This window comes from Aythya ferina (genome assembly GCF_964211825.1).
Source record: "Aythya ferina genome assembly, chromosome: 4".
NCBI classification, from domain to species: Eukaryota; Metazoa; Chordata; class Aves; order Anseriformes; family Anatidae; genus Aythya; species Aythya ferina.
Genome location: NC_140300.1, coordinates 64,767,260 through 64,778,855, shown reverse-complemented (window position 1 = coordinate 64,778,855; position 11,596 = coordinate 64,767,260). Strand labels below are relative to the sequence as shown.

The 11,596-nt window shown below is 39.4% G+C and overlaps 1 long non-coding RNA gene across 1 annotated transcript; it reads left to right on the top strand.

Annotated features, from left to right (window-relative positions):
- The first annotated feature begins 209 nt into the window (after positions 1-209).
- On the top strand, positions 210-11,376 carry LOC311436467. The gene is made up of 2 exons (XR_014692878.1): positions 210-331; positions 10,344-11,376. It is a non-coding gene; the product is annotated as an uncharacterized lncRNA (long non-coding RNA).
- The last annotated feature ends 220 nt before the right edge of the window (positions 11,377-11,596 follow it).

The following is an 11,596-nucleotide window of genomic DNA, read 5'->3' as shown; positions in this document are numbered from 1 at the left end:
CTGACTTTGTACACTTATGTTGGGATTGTTTTTATTTATTTCACTTTGCAAGGAATGTTATTTGCAAGTTTATTGCCCAGTCACTCAGTGTCCTTCCTCCATTCATTCATTCCTAACTGTATAATTAGATTTGCAGGCCATTGGCTGCTCTAATCAGCCTCCCACAGAAATAGATGTTGATTGCAGCCTGGCTTCCATAGATAAAAGCTGTGTACCTCTAGCTAGAGTAAGGAGCTTTCCTCTGGGTCAGGTTGACAAGTGCAGCTGAGCTGTTTGCTTCTCATCAGTACTGGGAATTATTGACTCCCTAGGAACAGCTGGACAGTTCCAGGTAACAAGAATGATCCTGCAATTTTAACAAAAGCACTTTTTCTACTGTAAAACCTGATGGTGTGTTCTATGGCTGGGCATGTTCTGGAAATGCTTCATCACTCTCCACTGAAGAGAGAGTTTCTGTAGAGGAGATGGAAGCTGTTGGAGTTATGCTAGCTACCTGTCGATGTTGCCTCGACACCTAAGCTGCAGGGCCAGCTTGTGAGCTGGCACAAGGCCACCTCACCAGATGGGCGTTGACTGTTAGTAGCCTGGAGGTATGTGCAAAAGGATAATCAGTTCAGGATTGCCAATGAGGAAATTCAAGTGTGCTGTTTAGTCTGGAGTTCAACTAGTGATAGTGAGAGAAGGCACAGTGTCAAGCTTCCAGAAGTCAGCTTTGGCTTCAAAGGAGCAAATGAATGGTTTCTCTGCTTGTAAGAATAGAACTGAGAGACTATTGAATTTATAGATTTTAAGGAGACGTCAAATTTATGTAGTAATGTAATTCATTGGTTGTTCAACTCTGTATGCTAATTTTTTTGATCATTTTGTTGTTGTTGGATTTTTTTGTTGGTTTTATTTTTTAATTATTTTCTGAGGCCAAGCTTACCACAGCATGCCATCCCAATGTTAAAACAGGGCTCTAACACAGGACAGGTGGAGGAGAGCAGAAATATTTTGCAGCTGAATTGGATCTAAGAAAGAGCTGCTGAGGGTGAGACCAAAGGAGGCTGGCTGCTTCAGAGGTGAGAAAGCTTAAGAAGGAAGCAGCAGGACAGTGCGATCATCCAGAAAAGAAGTCAACCCCATGGGAACTGAGTAGGGGACAAAATGAAAAACTGAGAAGTTAGGATTGATTTAAACATAAAGAATGTCGAGTACAAAAAAGAGGTAGTCTTTTACTTTGTCACCTGCAGGTTAGCATTTTGAGGGTTTCTGTCATGGTTTTCTTTCCTACAATCAATAGGACTAAAAATACTTTTAAAGTTCTTGATGAAATGTGAGAAGTGAGCAGTGCTGCAGCACCCGGTTGTGAGTGGGCAGGGGATTTGCATGAGGAGAGAGAAGCTGTTTGAAAGACAAGATTTCAAAAGAAGATGTGTGCATGTGCATTTCAATGGGGAATGGAAATTTATAGCAAGAGAGTGTACGCCTACAAATTTAAAACAAATGTCTGACGCTATAATGCATATGAGGAATCTGATTCCTTATATTAGGAGAAAAGCAGCTATCAAAATTCTAGAAAATTAAAAAAATACATTATGTAACTTGCTGAATAATCAACCTTATAAAGTTTGTTCATGTGCCTATAGCTCTGGTTGTTACCCAAATATTTTGCAAATTTATCTCATAACACTGTGCCTAGCATAACAATATACTTTTATTTCAGTGTTTTTTGCTGCTTTGGATACAGCTTCTACTGTTCATGCTGTCACACAATAGTTTTGATTGAAGCATGCACTATAATTTAAGCCTTGATTAAAAAATGCACTCTAATGGATCCTTAGTGGAGCTCCTCTTTAATGAGAAAAGTAAAAGTGATAATTAATATAGAACACAAGAAGGCCTGGTCCTTATTTATACTAATGGATTTTACACCTCTCCAGTATTGTAGGGATTTCTTATATATACTTGAAAATATACAATCCATATGTACTTGAACTAACAGAGTAGGGAGAGAGGCTTAGGGATTTAAGAGCCCCAAACTTTTTTGGGGGGAGCTTGTTTTATGTGGAGGCAATACCTCTTTTGTGTTAGTAAGGTATGAGACATAACAAAGTAAGAATTCCATTCTGCCTCCTGAGGGATATATTCACAATCACACAAATACATGGAAGTGTACTTAGACCAACAGATGCTCATGAGCTGGTCCAGAAGTGATATTTGTTGCAATGAAAAGTTTTGGTAAAAATCTAATATTGGATTTTTATTTTTTTATCCCACTCGCAGCTTTCCTTGCCAAATTATATATTAAGATCAACTTTTCAAACACATTTTTACTCTAAAAATATATATTTAAGTTCAAAAAAAAATGCAGAAGAAAATGTTAATCAACTGTTGCTTGTCCATCTAGCATGTGAAAGCCCAGACATGGCAATGCTGTTAGGGACTCCTTCTCTGCTCACCCCCGCACCCCGTGACTGGCTGTTCAGACATTGTGCACAGATTTTTCGGCTGATTCCTTTGAGCTGCTGTCTTGTAAGAAAAAGCATTGTGCACTGCTCAGAGCAGCACCAGTGAAGGCAAGAATCTATCTCTGTTTTTGTATAGGACTTTGACAGAAAAATACTAAAGACAAGCCTCGTCTGTAACAGGGAATAGCACTGGATGTGAAGATGAATTCAATTTCACCTGTTTGCTGGCACTGGAGAATTGATCCCACCTACTGTCATATTCTTTTGCTATTTTTCCTTCTTCTCTTGTTTCTTGAATTAAAAACATGGATCAGGACACTGGTTTCAAAGCTGGACTAAATACATTTACTAAGGTATATCGTAGTGCAGATCATAGAATCAATAAGGTTGGAAAAGCCCTCCAAGATCATCTGGTCCAACCATCCCCCTGCCACCAATGTCACCCACTAAACCATGTCCCCAAGCACCACGTCCAACCTTTCCTTGAACACCCCCAGGGACGGTGACTCCACCTGGGCAACCCGTCCCAGTGCCTGACTGCTCTTTCTGAGAAGAAATGTCTCCTCTTTTCCAACCTGAACCTCCCCTGGCACAACTTGAGGCCATTCCCTCTAGTCCTATCACTGGTTATCTGTGAGAAGAGGCTCCCCACACCTTCCTTTCATGTAGCTGTAGAGAGCAATGAGGTCTCCCCTGAGCCTCCTCTTCTCCAGACTAACCAGCCCCAGCTCCCTCAGCTGCTCCTCACAGGACTTGTTTCCTAGGCCTTTCACTGGTTTTGTAGAAAATGAAGAGTGAATAGATTTATTTACTGCTGTCATCACAATCCTTCCTATTGATGGAAAAATCAGTTCAGATTCATCTGTGGTTGTTTTCATTTGAGTCTGTGTACTCCTCCCCAGTCCTGCTTCTCTAAAAGCAGAGAAGAAAAGTTGTGTATAGGTACATCCGTTCCTTTCATAACTGAGACCTTCAGTAACATGCAAACAACCACAGCTAAATTAAAGACCTATACTTCAGGGAACAGACCTAATCAGCACTAATGAGCGCTGCCTAACTAAGCAACTCTGCTGGGGAAGACTTGTGGATTCTGATCTGTGTGACAAGGTTTCAGCATAACAAAAGGGTACACGAGCAATTTAGCATACCTTAATTATCATAAATATTTGCTCTGTTTAATTTTGGGCCCACACTAAAGACAGTAAAGAAAAACAGTAAATGAGATGTTCATTTCCTGAAAATCATCTTTAACACCAATTTTGTCTTACAAAGGATCTGGCTTTTATTTGATTTACTCCACATTTTTATACTGTATAAGGTATATGTGGTTACACTGCAACTGTAAGAAGGCTCTTGGAGGCCGTGTTAAATATTAAGAAGTGGAGCCTGTGAGAAACCCAGGCAAATGATCCTGTATGACTGCATTGAATCTTACTGATACTATAAAAGGGTTGGTGCGCACAAAACTGCAGGACCTCATTTCACCATTTTTATGCCAACAGTTGCATAAATACCTGAGCAAGTCTTTTAATCCAAGGTCAGCCCCTGTGACCACCTGTCTTGCAGATATGAAATAGAAACTGGGGAGTCATTATTCAGAGAATTCTTTCAAGGAAACTTCTGTCTTAGTTTTGCTATTATAATGTGAATGTGTACCATTTTTTTTTACATTCTCATTTATTTATAATTCTTTAAAAATATTTGTGTATACCTGTATGTGTGTATAAAAGGAAAATAGAGTGGTAAAGCACCTGAAGTTTCATAGATTAATTTGGTATTTTTCTTTTTATTTTATTTAATTACTCTACTTTATTGCTCCGCTTTTTTTTTTTTTTTTTTTTTTTTTTTTTTTCCTGTGTCCAATCCGCCATTTTACAGAGCTACTTTCATATTTCATTTGGGATGTGAGTGGGTGAAATTAGGTTCCTGGTAGTTTGTCCAGTTTCTTGGTCCTCTGGAAGTGAGAGGGCAAGGCATGACTGCAGTATATTTCCTAAATAATAATAATAATAATAATGATTATAATAGTAATAACAATGATAACAATAATAATAACAATAATAATAAATAGGTATGCTAATGTCAGATGTGTTTTTGAATCACCTTAGCCTGGGTGTTTGTTATAGGGAATCTCACTTGCAAAGACAAGATTATATACATAGATTCATAGAACAGCTTGGATTGGGAAACATTAAAGATCATCTAATTCCACCCTCCCCTTTACTCCCCCTGCCATGGGCAGGGATGCCACCCACCAGATTGGATTGCTCGGGTTGTTACGTCCTTCAAACAACCATGACAGCAGCGCTAAGTGGACCTTGCAACTTTTAAAGTTATTTTACCATATTTGTGGCTTACATTTGTTTTCTCTTTGCTATCAATGACAAGTTCCTAGAGTTAAAATATTCACAGGAGAATTATTAAATGTGTTTATTGCAAAACTGTAGTCAGATGAATTCATAAATCAATGACAATGTGATAGCAAATACAGCTGCAGGCAAATACTGGAGTTTGCTAATGGGATATAGGTGCCCAGGTCTTATCTCACCTGCAAACCCCAGCCCTGAATGAAAAGAACAAAGTCTGAAGCCTGGTTGATTATTTCCATTATGATGGGTGATTCTGTCATCAAGGTGGCATTACTTACTCTCTTACTGGACAAGCGGTTCTCTAATTAGTGGCCATAATTAGAAACTAGAAGAATAGCATAGGACAAATCTTTACATCATTACAGCACGTATACTTTTCTGGAATCAGTCTGGTTGGGTCTTGAAGAACCTCTGGAGCAGTCTCAGCTTGTGAGCATTGCTTTAAGCCCCTAGCAGTCATGTAGGCTTTCCTGAGCACCACCCAAGCCTGGGAAGCCATCATTCTCATTGGGTTGTCTTGTGGGTGCTATTTACAGGGTGCTTTGTGTGGTGGTAGCCTGCTTAACAGATTACCAACAGCCACCAGAAGTGCAGTTAGCAGAGTATCTTAGCATCTAGAGGGTGTTTGCCAGTGGTAGCATTCATTTTCTTTGGCAGTAATACTTCTTCCTTTTCCTTTTTCCTCCAGATGGAATTTCTATTCTGCCACTCTAAACCCTTAAATAACTTCCCTGTGCATGTATTGGCATATGTTGTCATCTTGGTAGTTGCACTTAGACTTTTTCCAGCATTCAATTCTTTTTTTTTTTTTTTGTTTGAACCTTGTAATCAAAGTTGGTTATATTTTAAAGCTAGCAAAAATAAAGACACTCCTCCCACCTACACAGCTGCTATTTTTCTACCCTAATGACAGAATATTTCTGGGCAGTTTAGGGATAATTAGAGACATTGCTCCCAGATCCATTACCCCCTTTAAAGGAATTTATGTTACAGGCTTCAGAATAATTCAGCATGCAAAACAAGTAGGCCTTGGTCAACCCAAAGGACACCAAAACAAACAAACAAAACAAACCCACAGAAATAAATCACCTTAAACTTTTTCTGAAAGCTTTGTTTTTGATGCCTCCAAGACAGGAGATGACTCTTGGCTTTTCTGTAGGAGTCAGGATTTAATAGAGGCAGGGAGTCTAGAATCTCCACAGGGCAATTTTGATCACTGTACAATTAGATTTGCTGCATGACTCCCTTAGGGAAAGTGCAATGGCAGTGAACTTAGAAAGGACATATTTATAAGTTACCAGTATGGAAAAAAAAAAAAAAAAAAAAAAAAAAAAAGAAAAGCACAATGAAAAGCAAAGTGAATACAAAAAAAAGTTAAGATGGTAGGAAACTTTAAGAGCATCCTAATGGATGGTACAGGGAGAGTTACATTTACATGACAAGGCAAGGAAAGGAAAGAAACTTATTTAGGACAAAATAAATCATCCTTTAAAAAACGGAAGTCTTGCCCAGTATAAGAAAGCTGAATTTCACTCCAGGTAGGCAGCAGACTGGATGAGTCTTTGGGATTTGTTGTGTGAAACAGCACATTTTTTTCAGGTGCTTGTATCAGCCCAAATAATTCAGGGGATGCCTAGGTCAAAAAGCTGTCATCCAACATATAGGCAGCATACTGTAACCCTCGGTTGTACACCAGCTGGTGCAAGTGTGTAGATGCTGCTTGTTCCAAGTCAGCATCAGCACAGAGTGCTGTTGGCAGAGGAGAAGAGCAGCAAGTAGCCAGCCACCATTTGGCATCCAAGCCCCTCTGGCTTGGATGCCAAATGGCTGGCTGCATCAGAGGAGTGAGCAATCCACTGGCTGCATCAGAGGAGTGAGCAAGGCTAGTTTTTAGCATGGTTTTACTGCCTGCCTGCTGCCAGGGGCTGATATCTGCCAAGGTGTTGAGAACAGGAGCAGAAAGGTGCTCATCACACTTCCCCTTCCCCTGTGGAGGTGGCAGAGGTGGGCTGCCAGGTTGATCCTGCAATGTGGGGACTCCTGTATCACCTCAGATATTTCACAGAGACTCAATGTTGCAGTGATGCTACTAAAGTCTAGGCCTGACGTAAAGATTCTGGAAGTTTAAGGCAGAGAGAGCATCAGTACAATTTGTTCTGTGAGGCTGGAGGAGAGGCCAGAATGATATTTTCTAACCCCCCAAAAAATCACTGGGAAAACAAAGTAGACACTAGTCAGCAAATAAGCACAATAAATGTGTATAGCATAATAAACAAAGACTTCCTGGGTGGTGAGCAGACTAGAAAAAGAAATATAGATTCCTTAACAGTAATCTATTGAGAAAATGCAAATTAATTGTAAGATATTGCAAGCAGAGACAAAGTGTTACATAGCAACTTTGGGGGCTTATTAATGACCTAGAGGAGAAACCGACATGAATTTACTGAAGTTAATGGAATTTGAGAATGGAACAAAATTGCTTCAGAATCTCCTTTGTACCATACATGCAGTAAACTCAGGAAGCTTGAAGTCCACTCTAGAGACTAGTATCTCTGCAGTTCCCTAGGCTTTGGTTACTGCACTGTTCAGCTAATGAATGGTTTTGAACCCTCACATGTGAGACAAAAAGTGTGGAAACCTCTGTACCCCCAAGAAAAGCATTATTCACACATCCTTACCTGAAGGAAAAAGGAAACAAAGTAGTTGTCTGAGGTCATGCATCATGTTCTAGTCTAATAACAGAACTTGAAAATATATTAAAATTTGTGGCCCCTGTTCAAATGCACTTTCTTCTGAGCCTGTTTATGTTCTTAAGCTGTAGCCTTTTAAAAATCTTTCTAGATGTTTAGTGTCTAACAGCTCTAAAAATTGTTTCATAATACCAGATGCATAGAGTGCTGAAAAGTGGGGTGTTGGATCTATCTCTTGCATAAATATACACGTCAAAAAAATGAATGATGCTTAAATGATAACTTGCTTTCCTATACCAATTTTAAGGTTCTCATTTTAAAGCTAGAAGTGTGCATCTTGAGAATGGGCTGATGGTTTACAATGAGCATGGTCTGGATGGGTGCTAAGGTGCTAGTACAGGACAAAACAAATAGTTCCTAATAGTTCACAATGGGCAAATAGGTTCTGTAATAGTAGTTTTTTATTTCTGTTATGTTTAGGTAGAACCTAAACCTAATGGGGCTTTTCAGGGCAAGGCAGAAGCAAATTATGAGAGGCTAAAATCTTAGTTAAAACTAAATACTGATATAGATTTACTCACTATTCTGCATACATGCAGGTAGGCCACTGCAATATATTTGCTGTGAGTTAGGTTATACAATTCTGGTAATTTTCCTCTTTATCAACATTTCTCTGGAATGATTCTGAATATTTTGGAAGAAATCTAAATATAAATTGGAGGAGACACCTACAGTAGCTGAACTAGACACTAGAGTTAATTAAGATGACCTTAATTAAATGAGGGAAGTGAGTAAAGTCCCTGAAACTTGTTCCTTGTGAAAAACAGAATTACAAAAGAGATCTGGTGAAAAACAGATTTTTCTTATCCTTGGAAAGCATCTTACTGGGGAGTGCAAGAAGGAGGGATGAGCTAAAAAGGCTTAAATTGTAGATAGCTCATCAGTCATAGGGAAAATGAAATCTGTATGCCTGGACACATACATACTGTTTTCATGGAGTTTGTGGTGTTCATCCCTTTCCCAGGATAGACGAATCAGTTTGATATGTGTGGGTGATGGTGCATATTATAGCAACTGGGAGGTAATCCTTTCCCAAAGTCTTCCCTATCTGGACTGTGGTTTAGATGGGCTGAAATGGTATGCTGCAGATGCTCTCCAAGAGACCAAGAGAATGACACAAAAGCAACAGCAACAACAAAGTTCCCATAGGGATGTGGGGAATATTGTGTGTCTGGGATTTGGGAAAGATCTGGAGCAATTGTGGCTCTATCTGCTGTGATCTTGTTGGCCCTGCTTTGAGCAGGCTGGGGACAGTGTCAGAGGCTTTGCACAACTCCAGGTAGATGGTGTCAGTTGCTCTTCCCCTACCCACTAGTGCTGTAACCCTGTCATAAAAGGCCACCAGGGTTGTCAGGCATGATCTGCCCTTAGTGAAGCCACGTTGGCTGTCACCAATCACCTCCTTATTTTCCATGTGATGTCAACAGTAGCTTTCAAAGTTCCTCTTCTGTTTTTGCTCTTCTATCAAGGCACACTTCAAGGTAGCACATCTTTGTAGAACTACCTGTAAATCACTACCCGTGAAGAGCTCACTGTAGAGGGATGGTATATGATCAATTTAGGGGAAGATTTCAAATTTATAGCTCCATCAGAAGTCAGGAGGGTGCTGTGAGATGCTGTCAGGAGCATGCACTAGTAGGCAGACACACTGTCCTTAGTGACAGAGTGCTCTTCAGTCCGAACGTGATGCACAGACACCACATACCACCTCCCCTTCTCCCACCCTTTGACCCACTGCTGGAATTTGTAGCAAGCCAGTTACAACTTAAAAAATCCTTTTATTTAATGACTTTCGCACATTTTTAGATACTAGTTTCTGTCTTTCAAATAGAGAAGTTACTGGTTGGTTCCCATGGAGAAGGTGAGCCTTAGGGTAAAATGCCAGGAATAACCAAGCTAGACAATAGTGAGCACTAGCTCGCAGACTGCATGTATTATTAAAACATCAGGTAATGTACCTCAAACCACCATCTCAGACATTGAAAATTCATGGTAAACTGGGAAATAAAAAGTGTTCTTTTTATTTTGTTCTTAAACTCCAAACACTTCAGTATTTTTCTCCCTTGCTCTTGAAGACTGGTGAAATATTATATACAATTTTACCCTGACACATTTTTAGTGGCTTCATATTCATACTGCACATGAACACCAGATTTTTATAAAGTGAGTAAAACACACAAAATGTGTAAAAACAGTTGGAAAGAGAGGGAATGTAGCATACAAATCACATGCTTTTAAATCATTTTTAAATAGCTGCTACCTGGGACTACAGGACCAAAATTATGCCTTAAATAAAAGAAAAGCTCTGTTCCATACCAAGTCTGAAGGGTATTCCCTGTACTTAACTCTACCATATAACTGAGGTCCACAGACAGGGAATCACCCTCTTCTAACCATGGAGAGAGCTGCTTGCAGGGGCAATTGAGTGTACCTGAATTAAGCTCCTGTTCTCAGTTCTCTGGAGAGTCTAGGAATATTTAAAAGATCAGTGAAAGATGAGAAGTGTGGGTAACCCCTCTAGCAGTTCTCATTGGGGCTGAATTTTAAGGATAATAATGGTAAACAAAATGGAGAGCTAAATGAAAATAAGCAACTTCTAAGTGTACAAAAAACTGCGGTACTGAGGGTTTCTCTCAAACTTGCGTGGTTTGGAAAAGAATGGAGCTGTGAATATGGCAAAAGCTGAGCCAATAAATCTTTCAGTTTCAGAAGTTTCAGAAACAGCACGTGTCAACTAATGGTAATTTCATTTTTTCTTGCATAATGCATGGCAGGTACCAAATGGACTCCATATTGAAGACAACAACCAGATCTTCTGAAAATACATGTTAAAGGAATATACTTTGTGGCTGTACACCCTTATCTCATAAATGGGGAGTGTTTATGTGGTCATACTTCAGAGAATTGACTTATTTGTTTAGGGCAGCTGGGAAGTCTCCTTAGGCTGCTTCTGTTGCAAATAAAGTGAGAGCAGCTTCTCTGCAATGCCATTCCAGAGTACCCAAAGAAGACAATTACCTCAACCTTGCCACTTCTTGAGATGACTGGCACTCTGCAGGAACTAGAGAGGCAGTCTTAGGGAAACAAGCCAGATGGACCTGGGCATTGTGTTTCCTTCCCATAGTCTAATACACAAATACATGAGAAGACTGGGGGGCAGTGGGTAACATATGGCATTTTTGCCTTGTGAGTGACTGTTTTTGCAAGTTTGGAGAGAAAGCTTGTGTTGTCTGTTGAACTGTTTGATGCAATGCCAAATAAAAAGAGCACTAACCGTATAAGACTTTTCACATTCTGAGTAGGTATTACAACCAGAGACAGCGTGTTAAATTAAGATTATAGTGATCTTTAGCTTTCAAGATGAAATGAAAACCTGCCCAAGGAATCCTTAATGGATGCCATTACTAGAGGCATAATGCGAGCATCGTCTTAACTTTAAATATCCTGCTGAATGTTTACTGTAACTCTGTCAACATATCTTTCATGTTTCCTTGCCTATTTGTTCTGCTCCTTCTTTTAAAAAATATCTCAGGAACTTGAAAATGAAATATGTTTTATTGTTGAAATGGATTTTCTCCTCAACTTTCTTTATACACACATTTGCTTGTTATATAGTATTGCTTCGAAATGCAAACCATTTGTCTGGATTTTTTTTAAGGGACCAGAGGAGTTATCATTAATGTTTGGGGAACTACAGTGTAAATACTTTACAAGCAATGATTACGTCAGCTTTGAGTACTTAACATAAAATAAGAAGTTGCAGATCCTACTCTGACAAGGTCACAGATTTGAACCCTCATTCGATGACAAGTTTTATAAAAGTTGAACTTAGTGCTGCAGCTGAAGTAGTTTTGAAGTAGATTTCAGTGACAAAGACATTTGTGAAATTGGTTTCATGAGAGAATATCATTTATTCAACCAGGAAAGATATCTTCTCTGCTATTATTTTGCTCTTGTTGGATACTGTTTTCTGTTTGTAGGATTGTCACTTCCGTTCTTATGAATCACTCAGTGTCACATAGATCCC